We start from the raw sequence: 19,774 nt of genomic DNA, 5'->3' as shown, positions 1-19,774 counted from the left end.
GTTTTAGTTCAATTCAGCGCGATAAAATGTTATTTGGTTTAAATAAAATGTAACTTCATTAGTAAAAGGTTTAATTTGGTTTTTAATGAAAGGGTCAATACGACTTGATAAAAGTCTATGTGGTTTGAAAAAGTTTGCATTTATTGGAAAACAAAAATTCCATTTGACTTCAAAAGTTTTGTTTGAGAAAAAGTAAGTTTGATTGGGAAAACAGTTCATTTTGATAAAACAAGGATCAATTCTACTGAAAAGTTTAATTTTATTGAAAAACAATGTTCAATTTGATTTGTAAAAACGTTTTTATCAAAAGTTCACCTTGGTGTAAAAAAAGGGTCAATAAGATTTTTAAAAAAATGTTTGTTCAATTTAGTTTGAAAAAAGGTGTGTAATTGATTTGGAAAAAGTTGCTTTTTGTCAAGTTCAATTTGACTTCATGACAGTTCTGTTCGGTTTGAACGAAAGTTTAAATTGATTTAGAGAAAGCCGATTTTTTAAAAGAAAAGTTCAATTTGGCTTGATAAAAGTTAAATTTGATTTGAAAAAAATTTAATTTGATTGAAAAATAAAGAAGACAATTTGCCGAAAAAAGGAAGTTCGATATGGAAAAAAGTTCATCCAAAAGTTCAAATTGATTGAAAAACAGTGTACATACATACTTTAAAAAAGCACTTTATTAGTTCAATTTGTTTCGAAAAAAGTTTAAATTGATTTGGAAAAAGCTCAATTTTTTCAAATACAATTCGGCTTGATAAAATTCTGTTTGCTTTGAAAAAAGTTTAATTTGATTTGTTAATGGCCAATTTTTCTTTTGCTTAAATAAAAGCTCGAGTGGGCTATTTGTTTCCCTGGCTCCCCCCTGATATCAGTTTCGCGATGGAAATCTGCATTTTGGTAATATTTAAAATTTCCTCATGGAGTCTGCGGTGTGATAGTTGGTCGTTTTAGACAATTTGCCCCTCCTGTTCAGAGGAGTTTTGGCTTTTCGCCATCTTAAGAACACAAAAGACTATCAGTCTGTTTAATTACAGGCCAAAAGAGTAAGGGCTGGCAGACCAAAATGATCGACAACGACCTACATATCCAAAATCTGATTGTTTATTTTAGAAAGATTTAATATATATATTTTTTATGTGCACAGTAGACAAATTTTTTTCTTTTCGTTTCGAACCAAGTTTGTGCCAGTACCGCCACTTTATCCAATACAAAACATCTTTTTTGCCGTCTTAACACAGGAAATACCATCATCATATCATCGTGACGAACTCTCAATTAAAGATATTTCATTTTAACGTTCATTAATTATGTGAAACTGACAATAAAAGTGTTTTTATTCCTCACGGGATGTAGATTATGAGCAAGATAGTTATTAATTGTGATTATTTGACTTTTTACTGAGCCCGTCCTTGGGCTGTTGGGTGAAAGCGACTCTCTTCTCATCAACGTCCTCCTCGTCCATTTATCTACGATAATTCAACGCTCTAAGTGATAAAGTATGTTGTTACTATGAAACGGAATGTTGTCGAAATGTGCGAAAAAGGACAAATGTACCGACGTTTTGGATGTTACGATATACACACAGTTGAATTTTTAACCCTTTCTCTGTGTAATAATGAGTAGTCCTGAGACATTTATTAAATATGATATTAATAAACACATCAGGCTGAATTCTTTGTAAGAATAACATGGCAAGTAGACACAAGACGCATCGTGCTGCTGAATAAATCAAAACCATTGAAAATAAAGAGGGGGCATGGAACCCTGGACTTGAAAGTTTTAATCTACGTACACACATTTATTATTTGAAGTTTTTGATGGTTAAAAACGACCAACATATGCTAACGGTTAAACTGTCAATCGTAAAAAAAGGTTGGAAATTGAAAAAATATCCAAATGATATTTTAACAATCACGCCTGGTCCGATAGCCGGCATATCACCCGGATTGTGAGAACTCGAGATATTAAAGAAGATCGTTTTTACTTGCAACAGCTGTTCGACATCCACGGTGTTTCGAGAGGGATTCTGTTGGAAAAGAGTGACAGCCCATGGGCCATGGTAAGTTTCCCACCCCCACTTCTACGCCACCTGACGCCTCTGGGGCCATATGAGACTCGAAAAAGGAATGGATCCACCCTCGTCGTCTTTCTTAAGTCTATGCGACCCGGGCCCTCAACCCCACCTGCACGCCACCGAAAAGTACCTTTTTTTGGCAAATTAAACAAATATTTTCAACCTTTAAGCCAGTAGCGAGTTGAGTCAAAAAATGACATTTTCCAACAGTTCGATGATTTTTATAACATTATCAATTAAATTATACCAAATGTAAATATATTTGATAAATACATCGTTACATTGTTTCTATGATAAATTACGACTAGTTTGTCTATTTCATTCGATTAAAGTAGTTCGTTTTCTTAGTAGGGCCCAAGTATTAAAGCAGCGTTACTGCAATCCTACGATAAATTAAAACTAGTTTGTCTAGTTTACTCGGTTAAAAAAGCTCGTTTTTTCAGTAGGGCCCGAGTATTAACCTAGGCCAGCTGTGATGAGGTAAAAGCGAGATTTCAACAATTCAAGGTTTACTGATCTTCTTTTGATTTACAGATATTCCGGCTGACTACATACATACAAAAAAATTCACAAATTTATCGACAAATGTTTTGCCAAGCTGTAAAACTTAAATTTTGCATCTAACCAGTATATGCGAGTTAATTTTGAATTTAAAGGATTTTTGTCTACCATAGATAATAGTTATATAAAAAGCTTTTGGTTCTTCAAACTAATGCCATTTGGAAGAGAAACATTTTATGGGCAATTTCACTAACTTGAATTAAATTTGAATGTATTACTTAAATAAAGATAACCCAATATGTTAATTAACTTTCATTGATAGGTTCAGTAATAAACCTATTGCTTCTTTTATGGCGTAGTTTGAACCCCTCTTTGTATTACGTATTATTAGAAAGAATTTAAAATAAAAAGGTTTTGGAAAATAAAGCATAAAAAATATTTGTGCTACTTTCATGCATTATTAAGTAATATTAATCATATTTCATGGAAAAATGATTGTTTCCGCCCAGGATCGAACTGGGGACCTTCTGCGTGTTAGGCAGATGTGATAACCGCTACACCACGGAAACCGGTCGTCCTGGAGAACTTTCCCCGTCAGAATACAATTGACCAATTTGTTCACCGAACGGCCGTGACGGGTTGCGGGATTAGCAAACCAGAAGTTCCACCTCTATGACAGTTATGTAGAAATTAGATTCCATGCACAGGCCGTGAAAATGGCCCAAGTCGAGCATGAAATTCAAGTAGTCGCGATGGAATATTTTCTCACGGAGATCTTACACGATAGGACAAGGAATCGAATACGTCGACTAGGCAGCCCATTTGATGCCTTTATTATGACAGAACAACTGCTTTTAAAACGTCGAGATTAAAACAAGATTATTCTTATTTTGCCTGCATTTATTGGATATATTCTATAAATTTGTGATATTTGATGCCTTTTGCAATGTATTTCTAATGTATTTATTTAAAAAAATCGAATTCCTCATTGGTCGCCACCTTACTTTATAAAACACCACAAAAAAAGTACTTTAATTCATTAGGACTGGCTTATCTTTTAGAGTTTAAATAAAAAGCACTTATTTAGCCGAAACGATTACACAAAGAGCAAATAGTGCGAGTACCTCCTAAGGTCAGCGGGCTGGTGTGAACGTGTTGGTCGTTACAAAGGCAAAAATAAATTTATTTGTTGTACATTGAATACATTATTCTGAGAAAAAAATTAAATAATAACCAGTAAGTTTAACTTGTCCGTGAGAGTAGGAGTTGTGAGCTCACAAATAGTATTATGCTTTACAAAAATAAACAAAAAACATAATAATACAAATTAGTAGTAGCAGCATACATTCAATTTATTTGACTATTGCCATTTATATAATTTTTTAAATAATTATTTTATTAATTTATTACTTATAAAATGATCTCTTATTTAATTATATATTTTTTAATTTAAATTTATCATAAGAGGAAAACGAATTTCTATCAATTTTGTTTTGATGTATAAATCTTAATGCTACATTACATGCATTGTTATAAAGCGTGGAACTGTTTACTTTAGGAACCATAAATGTTATTAACGCATTTGATCTTACATTGTAATTAAAGTCCAGAATAGGCCAAAGTTTATGTTGAAAAATAGAAGACATGAATACATCAAAAGTAATTGTTTGACTTTTAACACATTAAAATCAATGAAGATTTGTTTTGTGATGTATTCTCTGAGTTTATTTAGTAATATTTTTATTATAAAATTTTGAGCAATAATTATTGGAAAAATTCTAGATTTTGTGGTACCTCCCCAAAATAGGATCCCATATGCTATCAAGGATTGTGCTAATACAAAATAAACAGACCTCTTTAAATCTGGCTGAAGAATATTTCTTAAAATTTATAAAATAATTTTCTAAACTTTTTTACCGTTAAATTTATTATCAAACAATTATTCGCAAATAGTTAACTTGTTTAGAAAAGGGCTAATCGGGCAAATACAGTTAAATGTATTTACACAAGAATGTAATAAATTTTCATTAAGCTGGTTTGATTTGAGAGACTAAATTTAATGATTTTAGTTTTAAGTGTATTTAAAAGTAAAAAATAACCATTTTTTAACTAGTATCATTTCATCGTTAATGCTTTTTGTTACATCATAATTCTTGCTAAAAAAAAAAAGTAAAACTGTATCATCAGTAAATCCCAATATTTTAACAGAAAGTTTTAGTTTAAGTAAATTGTTGATATAAATTCCGTGAAGAAATGTCCAAGTGAAAAATTATTATTATTTTATTTTTACCCTATACACGTTCGTACATATACAAATGTGATTACAAAACTTTTTTTCACATGGTCGCAACACTAACACTAATGCCAGAGATGCGCCCGGAGGAGACATGCCATGAGAAACTAGCAAATGCTGGCACTCAGTGTGTAGAATTAGGGCCCGGACAGTAGGATGGATCGAGAGGTCGGTGTGAAACTTTTAGAATCGGGAACGGATCAATTCGTTGAAAAAAGGTTGTGGATAGTGAGGTTAGTGACGTGGTAAGGAGCTTTGACGATTTGCCTGAGTACTTTTGATTGGAAGGATTGGATGCGCTGGATATTGGAAGGCGTGGCAGAACCCCACAGTTCGATTCCACATGTCCAAAGTGGTCGCGGTCGTGAATAAGGTTAGTTTAGATTTGGCGGTCAAGGCAGATTTTGGACCTAGAAGTCTTCGTAGTTATCCAATTATCCAAGTCTTCTGTTGAGTTGTTGTCCCTTACGTCTTGCAGGGGGATTCCATCTCACTCTGCCGTCTATATACAGCCCTAAGTATTTAACTTGAATGGAAGTCGGTATCTCTTTGTTGTTTATGTAAAACGCAAGGCATGACTTTTCTCAATGTGAACGTACATTGAGTACATTTTTCTTTATTCAGTCTTGTCTTCCACTTTTTGCACCAGTCTTAGGTAAGTTCAAGGTGTTCTTGTAAGTTGGAGGTAACTTGTATACGATTCGAGGTGAAGGCAAAATTGCTGTATCGTCCGTGGTGGTGATGACGGTGTATGGGTCAGCAGTATAAATAATATAAAGGATGGGACCGAGAATGCTCCCTCGTGGGACTTGTATCTGTCTAACTTCCGTTGCCGCATCTCACTCTTAAGCAGCAGTCTCGTTAAGGGCCCCACACAGGACCTTGTTGTCAACCAAATTGGTCTATTTCGCCAAAACGAGATGTTGCCAACCAAGTTGAAAATATCAGTGTGATCATGTTCATGCGACGAGTAGAGTGATTTAGGTATAATTAGATAGTTCTGTTGTTACTTTTTATTTTATTATTTGAAAAAAAGTACTTCGTTGCAGTTTTTAATTATACCTATACGAACTTCAACCAATTCTTTCGAGAAATCCTACACCCAATGAAAAAGAAACCCGGCACAAATGTTGGTCGGGTCGAGTGGGGCGGAGGCACATTAACGGAAAAGGTCCAAAATCTTCTACGTATTTTAATGGTGTAGAAGTAGTACCTTGGCAAAATCGGTGTATAAATTAAGTTGGCCACGTATTTTTTAACCGACCCTTAAAATCTTCTGATTTGACGTGCCACAACTCTTCTTCTTTCAATTCTTCAAATTCTTTCAATTTGTCAAAAAATTCAACCCAAAATTCAGTATCATCATCAGTATACTAGTCGTAACTACAACCAGAAATTTAACTATTAAAATCAAACACCAAGTAGTTAAACGGCAACACACAGATCAGAACTGAAACCAATAGAGGTCGGCACAACTCCAAAACCATATTTCTGAAAACTGATCTTTGTCAACTTCTCCACAGACGCATCTATCTAGACCTCCAACATCAGGCTCCGCCCACGAAATATCAAACCGTTTTGATTCTACCTCAACCTTGTTGTCAACATAAATATCGACCATCAACGTGCCCACAGACGTACAACATCGACTTCAACAATGCAAGTTGACAACCAAGCTGACCGTCTATTCTCCCCTTTAAGTAGGGTTTCAGGAATAAGGAGTGGGTAGGAAGTTATAAAGTTTATAAAGCATGCCCTGGTGCCAGATCCTATCAAAAGCCTGTGCTACATCTAGGAAGTACCCAAGCAATCCTTTTTATTCTCTAGAGTAGAGGAGAAAGTGTCGACAATTCTGAAGTCTTGTTATATCGTGGAATGATGTGAACGGAAGCCAAATTAGTGGGAAGGAATGATCATCATGATCTAGGATAGCGTATTATATTAAGCGTTTTAATAGTCTTTCAAGAATTTTAGAGATTAATGGACGAAGGATGATAGCTCTGTAAGAGGATATGTGGTTGGGAGGTTTGCGAGCTTTAGGAATGAGAATAACGACAGAGTTTTTCCATAAGAGAGGATAGTGAGTGGTTTATAGGATGGCATTATATATTATGGTTAAGAAAACTATGGCCTTTTGTGGCTGTGGGAGGTTTCGAAGTATGGTGGAGGTAATTAGATCGTGTCACGGGGATTTTCTGCTTGGGGATTTGTGAATGTGGTATTTTACTTTAGAGGGATGAAAAGGATTGGGAGGGCGATAAAGAGAAAGTGGTAAATTAATGTTATGCATTCCACGGTATACGTGAGGCACGTCATTTGTGTCATGATGAGGAGTAAAGGGGATTCTAAATTGGTTGCAAATACGTTTGACTTATTGTCGCTTCTGACCCAGGACCCATTAGGTAAACTTTTTTTTGTGTTTGGTAAGGGTTTAAAGGTATTTGTTGTACTGAGAAGAGCGGTACGAGGAGAGTTCGTTTCGGTTGAGTGCATGTTTATAGGAAGGATAAATAACTGCTACCTCCAACATCTAAGAACGAAGAGTAAGTATGTAAGACTGGATGAAGAAAACCGTACTCAGTGTGTGTTCACAAAAACCACTCTTGCCGTACACAACACTACATCAACAATGAGCTAGCAAATTTTCATTCAAGTCAAATACATAGGACTATACCTAGACAGCAGCCTGCGTGGAATCACCACACGAGACTTAACAGGGAACAACTTAACAGAAGAATTGACCAACTTGGAAGTCTTAAGAGATAACAACTTAACAGGAGACATGTTTAACTACGAAGATTTCTAGGACCGAAATCCGTGTTGACCGTCAACTAGCCTTATAGGAGGATTAGCCAGAACTACGGATGGCAGACAAAGCCATCCAACATCAATCGCGACCCCTTACCACGCTAACGTCGCTATCCTCAATTACCTGAACTTTCTTTTTGGCCATTACTTTGGCCTCGTGCCTCGTTGGCCCCCTCGCACTGAGTGCCAGCATTGGCTGGTTTCTCATATAGTTTTAGTGCTGTGAATGTGTAAAAAACGTCTATGATCACATTTTGTAACATGTGCAAATATGCATAAGGTGCAAATAAAACAATAAAAAAAGTTAAATTATCGAATTTAATTTGTAAGGAATCATGCATGAGAGGTAGTGACATGAGAAAGTCTGATATTCCAAATTTTCAAAATAATCTGTAAAATTATTTCAACAAATAAACGTTCTTTGAACATTTAAAGAGATTCCTGCTGAGTACAAGGTAGACACATTTGTAAACGTGATCGCATTGGGCAGAAAAAAAACAGCAACAAATGATCAGAAATGACCAAACTGAAGAGGAAGATCTAAAATAAAAGCCTAAAAAAAAGGTTTTAAGAAAACTCAATGGTTACTTACAAGGAAAATAGATATTTCAATGCAGAAGTGTAAAAAGGCCCTTGGCATACTATTAAAATAGTAGCGTTGGCGTAGTAAATTGACGCTTTTACTAATTTGATTACAACTCAAAAAGGATTTAACAGAAAGTGTGGATCTGATTTCTCCCGACTTTGTAAAACAAAAATGCAGGCAGGCCGGGCTTTTCCTATCTATTTACCAAAAGCCTAAAATCACTGCGTTTGGACATAACAACAAAAGAACGTATCGGGCCTAACAAATCGTGGAGATAAATAGATCAGTGATATTTTCTGAATTAGCCAAAATATTGACTTTTCACTGATAATAACAAAATATATAGATAGATAGAAACTGTACATATATAAAACATCTCCAATATCCAGGAGCGTTTTGAGGTCATTGAAGCATGGTGCATAACGTGGAAGATGAAACTGAACGATGACAAATGCTCCCTAATTCACTTTAAACAAACAGACTTGCCCACTTCTTTACGTTAACAATAAAAAAACCATCGACATCTACACAAGTAAAATACTTACCGCAATACTTGACAGTGGACTGACTTGGGATCCTCACATCAGACTCAAGCGACAAGCAATAAATAGACGATTTGGACAACTACAAAGATTTAAAGGACCGAAATCCTGTAGGGTACCACAAGCCATATAACATCCAACGTATCGAGGCATTCCACTAAAAAGTCCTCAGAAGAATTCTCTAAACACCTTACTATGTCTCCAACCTCACTACCACAATGACCTGAGCATTCCCCTCGTCAAAGAATTGGTCCGTTCCCGCTTCCTCAAGTTTCACTCCATTCTTTCCACCCATCCTAACCCTAATGCTCAAGCCCTCTCCACTACTTCCCATCCCAAGAACCTCGACTTAACCAGATAACAGACTGAGTGCGGCATAATGCATGTCCTCCGGGTACAATACTGGCCGTAGTGTTAGTGTTTTGCCCGCGATTTTATACCGTTAAAAACAATTTGAAATGTATATATTTCATGTAAAGAAAGTACATAAATTTACTATTAAAAAAAATTATTTAACTTATTTGTACTATCTTAATAGGACAACCCATTTAGCAACATACAACGTTTGCTTGAAACCTCCGTATTTTAGTTATTTTTGGTGTGAATACTCAAATTATCTGACAAGTGCTATCAGCAAAGCCTTTCGATTGATATTAACTGGCTATTGTATTGAACCTTTTGCGCCGACAAAGAATTATGCTGAAATATATAACGAAGGGGAACAAACTGTATGAGGATTTGAGTAGAACGAGCAAGCCGTTGTAATCGGTTGTCGAAGACTCCCGGTCCTTCTAAGACAGTACGGGCGGCCTAATGACCCGAGACTCGTGTGAAACATAAGTTTCTCATGATGTTCGACCTAGTTGGCGTGGCGGTGCACCGAAATAAAAATTTTCTAAAACGGATCTCCTTTCCCCAACGCGCCCGTTGCAATGAGTTGAACGAGGGGCGGGATATTTTTAAAATTTGTCTATGGCCTTGTTTAGCGACTGGAACCGAGGAATCGGAGTGAAAAAACATCTGGGGACACCTCACGGGGCCTTACGTTAACAGTCCTAAAACCAAAACTATCTACATTTGGACACATGGACAGTTAACTACAGCCAATATGAAACCTATTAATTAATTTTAAACAATGCTGGCATGTTCTAATTAAAAATGTCAATTAAATAGACTGACTTGTAACACTAACCACACCAAAAGAGCCTTTATTGGGCAAGTAATTACATATTTCGAATATTTCTTTTCAAATTAGGATTTTCTGGCCAAGCCTATGCATTCCAATAAATATTTCCTTATTTATAACAATTAGGTGCAATTTAGAGTGCCACAATATTAAAAACATACAAGGGGAAAAATGGGAAAATTGCGAAGAAGGAATGTTCTTTGAAGGAACTAGCGTGAAAAGCCTAACTTTTCGATTAAAAATTCGTTTACATAGAGAAAAAATTATAGGCTGTAGAAATGAGAGAAGGAATAAACGAAAATTTAAAAAAATACATTTTTTAATTGACCAGCTGAATTAATTTAGCCTTAATTGACAGCTGCTTCAGGGTGAGGTGCCGGCCTCCGGACAAGGGACCATTCTTGGGCCCATGTTGTATACCATTTCCATTACAACCGGATGACACCGAAATTCTCTTTTCAACAACCAAATTCTATTCAAGTATGTCCAACACCCTAAGTTTGTGGATCTGACATTAAATTGAATAAACAATGTTTCCCTCCATTGTACATCAAAAAGGAGCTACCGACTTCCACTTAAGTCAGATACTTAGGACTATACTATCTGTTTTGACCGTCAAAATTCAATTAACCCTATTCAATACATCACTGCGAACATTTTAGATATAGGAAATTGAACCGTGGGGTCCCGCCAAACCATCTAATGACCATCGCATCCAGACTTTCCAATTAAAACCTCTCAGGCAAAATGTAAAAGTTCCTAACTAGGTCACTACCTCACTATCCTGTAGATCTTATCAACAGGATCTCTTCCAGGTTTGAGAACAAGGTAACCCTTATTGGGATACCAGCACATAAAGGACACCATGGTAATGAAAAGGCGGATGGCCTGGCCAAAGAATGTTGTAATACTGCGTTTGCGGGCCACAACCGGTATTACCTCACTGTATGAGCACAGCGAAAGAGAGTATTAATAATTGGGGCATGAAACAACTCCTTAAGGAGTGGAATTTATCCCCAGGACACAGACAATTGAAAGAGTTTGTTAAGGTGATCAAACCAGCAGAATCGAAATGGCTATTCTCTATCTCAAGGAAGGGAATTAGGAGGCTGATAGGTATTCTACCAGACCCCTTTTGCCGTTTTTGCGAAATAAAAGAAGAAACAGCACGGCACTACCTCGCAGAGTGTGGTAGGTATGCTAGGTCCAGATTTGAAATCTTTGAGGGAGCGGACATCACCAAATCTCTCCCCGAGATAAAATGAACCAAAATCTTGGGGTTTGTGAACAAGTCCAAGAGATTTATGCAGGACACGTGAGCCGACCAAGTCCCGGACCTTTTAGGTTTGGGGTACGAGTCTACCCAGGCATTTAACCCCTCGGGTCTTGGTCGCCCACTCTGCATAATATATATATAACATCACAATCCAGAGTATCAAGAGCATTGTCGATAGGTGGTCCTCGGAAGACCTGATTCGTAAAAGGGTCAACTTCACCCTATTAAGGATAGGCCATGGAAGGTAGGTCTCTCTTTACCCTCCGGAGCAACCCCGAGTGACATACCGGATCAAAGGCTTGCTTCACATCTAGGAATTCACCGGTGCACCACTCCATTTGCTGAAGAGTGGGGTAGCGATGATGTCTACTGCCGAGCAGGGGAATGAGAACGTCTGAACCCAAACTGGTTATCAGGTATAAGGTTACAGGAATGAAAGATGAGGAGAATGTTTTAAGCATTTTTTTAAATTTAAATTTTGCGTATTATACGTAGCAGACTAATTGGACGGTAGGATGATACAAGGCTGTAGGGTTTTTCAGACTTTGAAATCATTCGGATGAGGGAAAATTCCGGATGATAAGTATGTTGTTGTAAGTACAGTATTGTACTTACTTAGGTAGTACTTAGGTAAGGAAAAGTAACGCATTTTTAGGTAGGTTGCGAAGGATTTTTGCACTGATATGGACGAAATCACGAGCATCCTTTAGTGGTAGATGGCTTATGATATGGGATACTTCAAAATGGGTTACCTACGGCGAGTTAAAATGCACCGGTGTGAAGCATTTTCAGATTTAGAAATGATTCAAAACCTCGTTTAAGGGCTCTATTAATCTTTAACAAGCCCAGCTGCTTCAGTTAGTAATTTTTACGGCTCCGTAAATTTTATTGTCATTAACCAATGCATACCGGTTTCCCGGGGTCACCAGTATAATGGTCGCACTGAAATTAAACCCGGGTATAAAAGCGAATAAAAAGTATTATAGTATCTCGAATGAACCAAAACGATTTCCCACTGAGTCACGAATGAAGTGAATTCACTGAACAAAAGAAATTTTCGAAAATTCGTTTAGTCTCAGTTGGTCTTGGTCTTTCGTATGACCCTTCTCACTTTCTCTCACTCACTCCCGTCTTACTTTTACTCTCCCTCTCTCCCTCTCTCTCACTCACTCTTTCTCTCGAGGTAGGCAGTTTTAAGGACTGAGTTGTTAGAAAATTATGGTTGCTTTTGTAAGATTTCGGAGGATGTTTATGCTGATAAGGACAAAACCAGGTTCGTCCAGTCTGGAAATGCTTAGTTCTGGGCTGCTAGGTTTAAAGCCGACGTAAAAAAAAACCTGAAAATGAAACAATTTATCATTTTGTCCAATCAGGTCAGAAGGCTCGTGAAAAGAAAACGGTTTTATCCGTGTACAAATATTTGCTTGTTTTAAGTTATCAAACGGCAAGAAGGAAAAAAAGAAGGAAAATTTTCTCTCGTTTGGGAAACGACACAAGATCGATTTTTCGGACGTAATCTATCCTTTTGAACCTTAGAGGTAAAAATAAGGTAAACAGAAAGTAGCTATCGGCCAGCCGGAGTTGCATTCGGCCCAGGGCTATAATTTATCCTGTTGTTATTTTAATTAGTCCCCATTTAATCATTCCATAAACTAATATAGCGTGCGAAGTCCAGTTGAAAATGAGATCAGAAAACGACAACGACAAAAAATTACGATTATTAAACCGTCTCTTCATCGATACAGCAAACGTTAAAAACCAATTTAATACTATATAATTTAAAGATATTTTAAAACCAATATATTACTGTATTTTTCGAGATTAATTTTTTTGCGTGAGGTTCTTTCTTAAGCAAGCAAAAAGTATAATTTTTTTAGATGTGTGATTCGATTGTTCACAAGAAACGTAAAATTTGGGCAAATCTTGTATGTATTATATTTTTTTGTAATTATTTGCAGTTTTGCCTTTTACACCTCTCTGAAACCCAGCGGCTGAAGAACCCAACATAATAGTTTTTTGGGCTACACAATAGTAATGTGATCACTAGTTTTAATCATCTCAACTTGGTCATATCATTACTAACAACGGGAGGCTAAGGGCATGAGATCAGGGGTTTTAATGAAACTTTTTTGATGATACTACGACGAAAACCATTGGACACGTTCTTGCCATTGGAACATAGAAGACATTTTCTTTAAATATGATATTACCTTTTTATTTGTATATTGTATTGTATTTCAATGTTAATAAACAGGATTGTATTAAATTATATTATATATGTGAAGTTACAAAAACCAAAAATGCTTTCGAAAAAGTAGGCCAAAAAAAATGGTTTTTGAGAAAAAAAATTCAGATTCGTTTCAAGCTCTAAATACGAATTTTCATCGTGATCAAAAACGAAATCTTTCATGGCTGGATTAGCCTGTGGCAATTTACTTCCTCACGTGTAGGTTGACGTACTTAAAAAATTCATAACTCCGGATTTTTATACAGATTTTTTTCTGTCTTGCACTAGTACATTAAGGAGTTTACTTGTAGCTTATAATATTCTAAACACCTGTCAATTTTCCCGTAGATCGATAAAGTCAAGAAAATTGAATTTTCCATTTGCACAAACTCATGCTTGTTTACTATCTACATACAAATAAACTAAATTTTTTGTAGATTTGAAAGCAGCGTTTGATCGTGTTGACCATTATGCACTCTTTTTTTATAAATTATATATGTTAGGCATTTCAGCTAAGAAGGTTAATTGCATTCCTGAACCTCAGCCTATTTTTGGTATCATGATGGGTTGTCAGATTCCTTTAATACGAGTACGGGAGTATAGCAAGGCAGCTTATTAAGTCCACAGCTTTTTGCATGCTTATTAATCATGCAAATACTTGGGCATTACATTGACTTCATCATTATCATTAGAGCAGCATTTTAAGGAGTAAAACAAATTGCTAAATTCGCATACATGTTTTTAATAAGATAATATTAATTTATAAAATCTCTTTCCCTCCTAAGCTTAAAATTTTCCCTAGTCCTTGTGGGCTATACTTCGTTATTGTGAACAGTTATGGGGCTACCGCAAATATGCAAGTATGAAAATATTGAAATAATATTTAGATAATTTGTAAAGAGATGCTTTGATTTACCAGAAAACACATCAGATTATATTATCTATCTAGAGTACGACCTTGTAACTTTATTTTTATACATATAAAACTAAATTTAAATTACATAAATAAATGTTCAAACATGCGCCAACCTAATCTTCTAATCAATCAAATTATCAATCGTAAATTATTCCATATAAATATTTAATAGAAACCTTAGCATGATTCAATGAAACGATTTAGTAAATTATTCTGGTATAATGACGTTAAGAGCCTTTGTGAAAAAGTAAACGTTAACATAAATGAGATTTTCAGAGACAAAATGTTGAAAGCACATCTAATAAACGAAAATTGTAATGAATAGTGGTTGTGGCAGAGGGCAAGGAATAATGAACGTCCTCCTCCTGATAAAGAACTAAATAGCATTAATCCAGCAATAAAATTTAAATGGGAAACGAGCTTTATAAGCTGGCTCACAAAAGTTAGAGGGGGTTTAAAAATTTGTCTGCTATATAACTATGGCGACGACGAGGACGTGAATCATTTCCTCGCTTTGGGCCCTATATATTAGAATTTTTTTTAAACCCTCAGAGTGCTGGTGTGTTTGAAAAAAGCCCTTTTGTAAGTATGTCGGGTTCGAATACAGGACCGCTGGATTTGAACCCCGGACCTTCACCTTACAGTGATGAACGCCGTGTCAACGCCAAAACCGTTGCGGCGACCGACGCCCCCAATATTATTTATTGTATTTTAATAAGGTTATATTAACGTTTCAAGAATTTTGAGACTATTTGAACGGAAAAGATACTCTTTAGGGAACTATTGTAAAGCTGCCTGGAATTATAGGTAAAATCTGATTACGCAATTCAATTTTTAAGATGGAATTATTTATGTTAATCCTCTTACACAATATATTAGTTCATTTGTATAATGTTTTTAATTCATACTAAATCATAATCATTATGCGTCCTAAAATATAAATCCCTCTGTTTCTATGCATTCGTAGATATTTGTAATGTTGAGTTATTTTTTTACTTTCTATTAATTTTTCTGCTAATGACAACCCCCCCTCACGGTCTGACGGCTATGAGTATGCCGGTCAAATTACAGTATAACTAAGAATGTATTTTATATATATGTTTTCATTATTATTATTATTATTATTATTATTAATTTTTAAGGGCGTTTTAACGTCTAAGGTCATTTCACGCCCTAACATTCAAACCTTCTATCTTAGGTTAGCTATATCTTTTCTGAGTGCTATAAAGCTCTGACTCCAAACATTCACTCGTAAACTAATTTATCCTATTCCATCCAAGCTTTAATTTTTCTTTTTTCTTTTTAAAATTCTTAATTTGGAAGGCCAAATGTATGCAAAAATCCCATTTTAAATTACATATAAAATTTATTTCTGTTTCTTTTTTGATTAGAATTGTGAATTTTTGTTCCATAAATTAAACATTTCTCATAGGCTTGTATGGCTAATAATAATAATAATAATAATGGAGTCAGACTAGCAAGTCTCAGCATGATTATAGGCTCATCCTTGTCCTTTTATTCTTTCATTCAAATATGATACATAAACTAATTCTACATAACAATAATAAGAAACAAAACACAATAACACTTCTTTTTCTTTATCTTTTTTTTTAGGGAGCTATTTTTCTTATTTAAATTGCGATTTTAGGCATTGCAGTTCATTACCCCGCAATTTGTATTTTCTTCCATTTCATTTTTCCGCTCAGGCAGCATCAAAAACTTCTGGAAAAAGAAATCTTGCAACTCTCATTCAAACATTAGCAGGCATTCAATGGTATAACATTTTGGGAAAAGGCCTAAATCTCATTATAAATTCCAATAAATTTGAGAAAGCTGAAAAGTGCTCTTCGAAAGAAACTCTGGGGACCCAGTAACTCCTGTAAATCACTCCAGCCTTTGCCTAAAGGGTTGTAAAGTGGGACAGTCGATCAAAATATGTTTTAATGGTGCGTTCTCCACTTCGCATACATGTTGGAAGGTTGTTGCCTATTAAAAGCCTATTATGGATTAGCCTGATATGACCTATTCGCAATCTAGAGAGAATCACAAGTTCTTTTCTCTCAAGTTGGCCATAATTAGGGCTATTATTATTATTATTATTATTCAAACGTTCACCCTATCCTCGATGTGCTGACTGTGTGTAGTGTCTATACATCAGGGAGTTCACCCACGGTCATGAAGCTGGGTCGCTAGTTTCGCTCTTAAGTCAAATGCCCAGCAGATCGTTCCCTACCAACTGGATTAGGCCCCGACGGGGGCTATCGACAGCTAGGTCATTTCAGCCCAAAACGCAGCAGTCTATAATCTAACGTAATACTTACTACTTAAATTCGATAGATCAGTCGCACAAATAAATACATTCATACATTGCACTCATTCCGATTAGTCGATAGAGTAATGGATATTCATCCATCGACCTCTGCAGAGTATTAATAGTCTAACCTTAATTATACATAATTATAATTAGAGATTCTCAAAATGATGAGGTATTTTTGTTCGCAAACATAAAACACATAGTATACAAAATAGCGTACTGAGGTTACGCAGTTTCCAAAAAATGGGATTTTCGTTAGTGTGATTAGGTTCTCAGTAAACATTTTAAATTTATAAACTTCCCCTTTTAAAACCACTTATGTTTCTCTCCAATGCTACAAACCTAAATTGCTTGCAAAGGAACTCACGATCAATTATGCCAAAAAAGGAAATCTCGAAGATGAAAAAAAGAGAAATTTAGTTCTTTTATCAAAGACTGACGATTTCCAGCAATGTTATGTAAGATTAGCGGGTACCACTTCGTCAGGAAAGACAAGAGATGGGTATGGTGATGTAGGTATACTGGTTGAAAATAAATTACAATTTGTAGATTTTAAGATCACAAGTGGTAAGCTACAACAGTCCACCATCGGTAGTCAGACTGGACCGGGCAGTGCCGTCCTACTTACTGCCGTTTCTGTATATGTGCCCCCTCAAAAAACATTTCCTCGCATGAATGGAACAAATTTTTTACCAGTCTTCCAAAACCTTTTCAGGTCTCATAAAGTTTTCGGGTTGGACGGAACGATAAAAAAGGCGAAATTTTCCTACAAGGTGTAACTCAGAGGAGTAGTAGGAGTACTAACCGGACACTGGCATCTGAGGAAAATTTACACAACACGGGCACGTTGATCCCATCTGCAGATTATGTAATGAGGAGGAGGAAACAGCCACCCATATCATCTTCGAATGCGAAACAACAGCTCAATGGAGATTTAACCTATATACGAAAAAAACTTAGAGAATCAAATTGTAGCAGCGACAGACAATGGCCTGATGCTTCTAAAGGAGGAGGATTGAGTTTCTGTTCTTATCTGAAGCCATCTGATATTTCTTCAGTTGCGAGATTGGAGAGGGAGAGCTTGATGAACCCATCGGTTGGGATCACCTTCCAATTTGCTTCCCTCTTACCCGCGCTTCGATTCCTTACAGTACCAAAAAGGTGGAAAACTGAAATTGCAAACTGGAAGAATATTTATTACCAGTGGAAGGAAAAAATTTCCGAAATAACGGCTCCTATTTGGACTGTGAATAATTTGTAGACGACTTGACACAAATAAGTCGGAAAGCCATACCTTTACATAAACGAGTAATGCAAATTCCAAAAACCCACTGAAGGTTTGGTGGAACTCAGAATGTGACCAAACTATAAAAAGGGGGAAGAAAACATACAAAGAATATATAGAAAATCCCTCATATGACACTATGAAGCCTTCAATATTATTCAAAAACAATCAAATAACCGGATTAAAAACGCAAAATTTCTTTCATGTAAAAAATTGTGTACTTCTCTAAATAAAAATACACCAATAAAGACAATCTGGAATAGGTTGAAGGCAGTAAAGAATGTAGCCGTGTGCATCCAGGCCCCTACAGTATATGGACAATGGACTATTATCTAATAGACAATTTATGTCCCCTTGGATATATCAACCGCCTAGAGTTTGAGAGTAAGGTCCAAGTTTGGGATACAAGTTTGACCATGCCTTTCACGTTGAATGAGTTGGAGGAGCGATAAAAAAATGACTCCAAGAGCTGGTTTAATCCAATAAAGTTTGATCTCTAAGCTGCCCAAAGCTGCCAAAGTAGCCGTTCTAGGCATATTCAATGGTCTGTGGGATAGAAAAATGGTACTAAACTCTTGGAGGGATACAATAGTCAACTTGATTAAGTAACAGCGCAGGTCTCATGGCAACTATAAATCTTATCGTCCGATTTCTTTGGTGTCATTCATGTTGAAAAAATATGAAAGAATCATTAAACCTCGTTTAGTATATTGGCTGGAAGTAAACTATCAACTCCCAAAGACACAGTTTGGCTTCAGAAGGAATAAGGTCGGTTTTGGATGCACAACTGCACTTCATCAGCGATGTTTATATAAGTTTAACTGTGAGTGAAAATACTACGCCTCTTTGTGGATGTGAGAGGAGCGTATGAAAATGTGCTAAGTACGAGGCTCATAGAAATAGGACTCCCAGATTACTTGGATACTTACTGTTCAAAATATAATAACGGTGATTTCGGACAGAAAATCTTATTAGATTGAACGAGCGACTGAAAGGGCCATTTCAATCTTTTAAAGGAGATCCCGGGATTCTCAGACCTATTTTGTGTGGACATATGTTGCGGACCTAACGTGTCGCATTCCCGACAACATTCACATAGTACAATACGCAGAAACATTTCACTATATACAAAAGGGAAAAATATTACCGAATGTAAGGACAAACTGGTTGAGTTTGAGGCGGACTTGACGAAGCCACCTGAGTTTCCAACACCAGAGGGTAACCCAGGTAAACCTCACAGCAGTCCTACTCTTAGCTGTCTCCGAGAAAACATCAATCCGACACTCGCACCTCGACGGTCATCTTCCGATCCATCCAATATTATTGTTATTAAAAATGCAAACTTTCTTATTATTACTGATTGCATCTATTATTCTTACTGCTCTGGACCTCCACGGCGTCGATGTGTGCCTGCCATCTCAACTTCTCATCAAATCAAACAGAAGGCCGAGGAACAGCACCGTCTTCACTTACGGCACAAGTGTGCCCCTCAGGCAGAGTTGACGTGGGGAGGGCTATGAGCCCTCTTCATTCTGCAAAAGTGGACACACATCGTTTTTGACGTGGAGAAAGTGGGTTTCCTCGGTCTAGATTGAAAGAAAAGAATTTAATCGGGCTAGTTCTCGTTTTGGCTCGCTAGTAAAGCGAATGACTTAATGGTTGTAAGGTAATGGTTCTGCAGGCTTCACGTACTATCATGGACTACCAGACGTCATCTGATGTGGTTGGAAGACACAAGTTTAATTTCATCCAGTTCTGCTCCACACCACCTG

The 19,774-nt window shown here is 36.3% G+C and overlaps 1 protein-coding gene and 1 non-coding gene across 2 annotated transcripts in view; both read right to left on the bottom strand.

Annotated features, from left to right (window-relative positions):
* The window catches only part of LOC106668935 (protein C-ets-1), a 231,794-nt gene that overhangs the window by 191,138 nt on the left and 20,882 nt on the right, over positions 1-19,774 (bottom strand). The gene's annotated exons all lie outside the window — the stretch shown is intronic.
* Trnav-aac lies at positions 3,066-3,138 on the bottom strand. Its single transcript has one exon. It is a non-coding gene; the product is annotated as a tRNA-Val (tRNA).

The sequence above is a fragment of the Cimex lectularius genome, unplaced genomic scaffold, assembly GCF_000648675.2.
Source record: "Cimex lectularius strain Harlan isolate CLEC.00 unplaced genomic scaffold, Clec_2.1 scaffold29, whole genome shotgun sequence".
Lineage (NCBI taxonomy): Eukaryota > Metazoa > Arthropoda > Insecta > Hemiptera > Cimicidae > Cimex > Cimex lectularius.
Note: the sequence above shows the minus strand (reverse complement) of the source record. Positions and strands in the feature narration are given on the sequence as shown.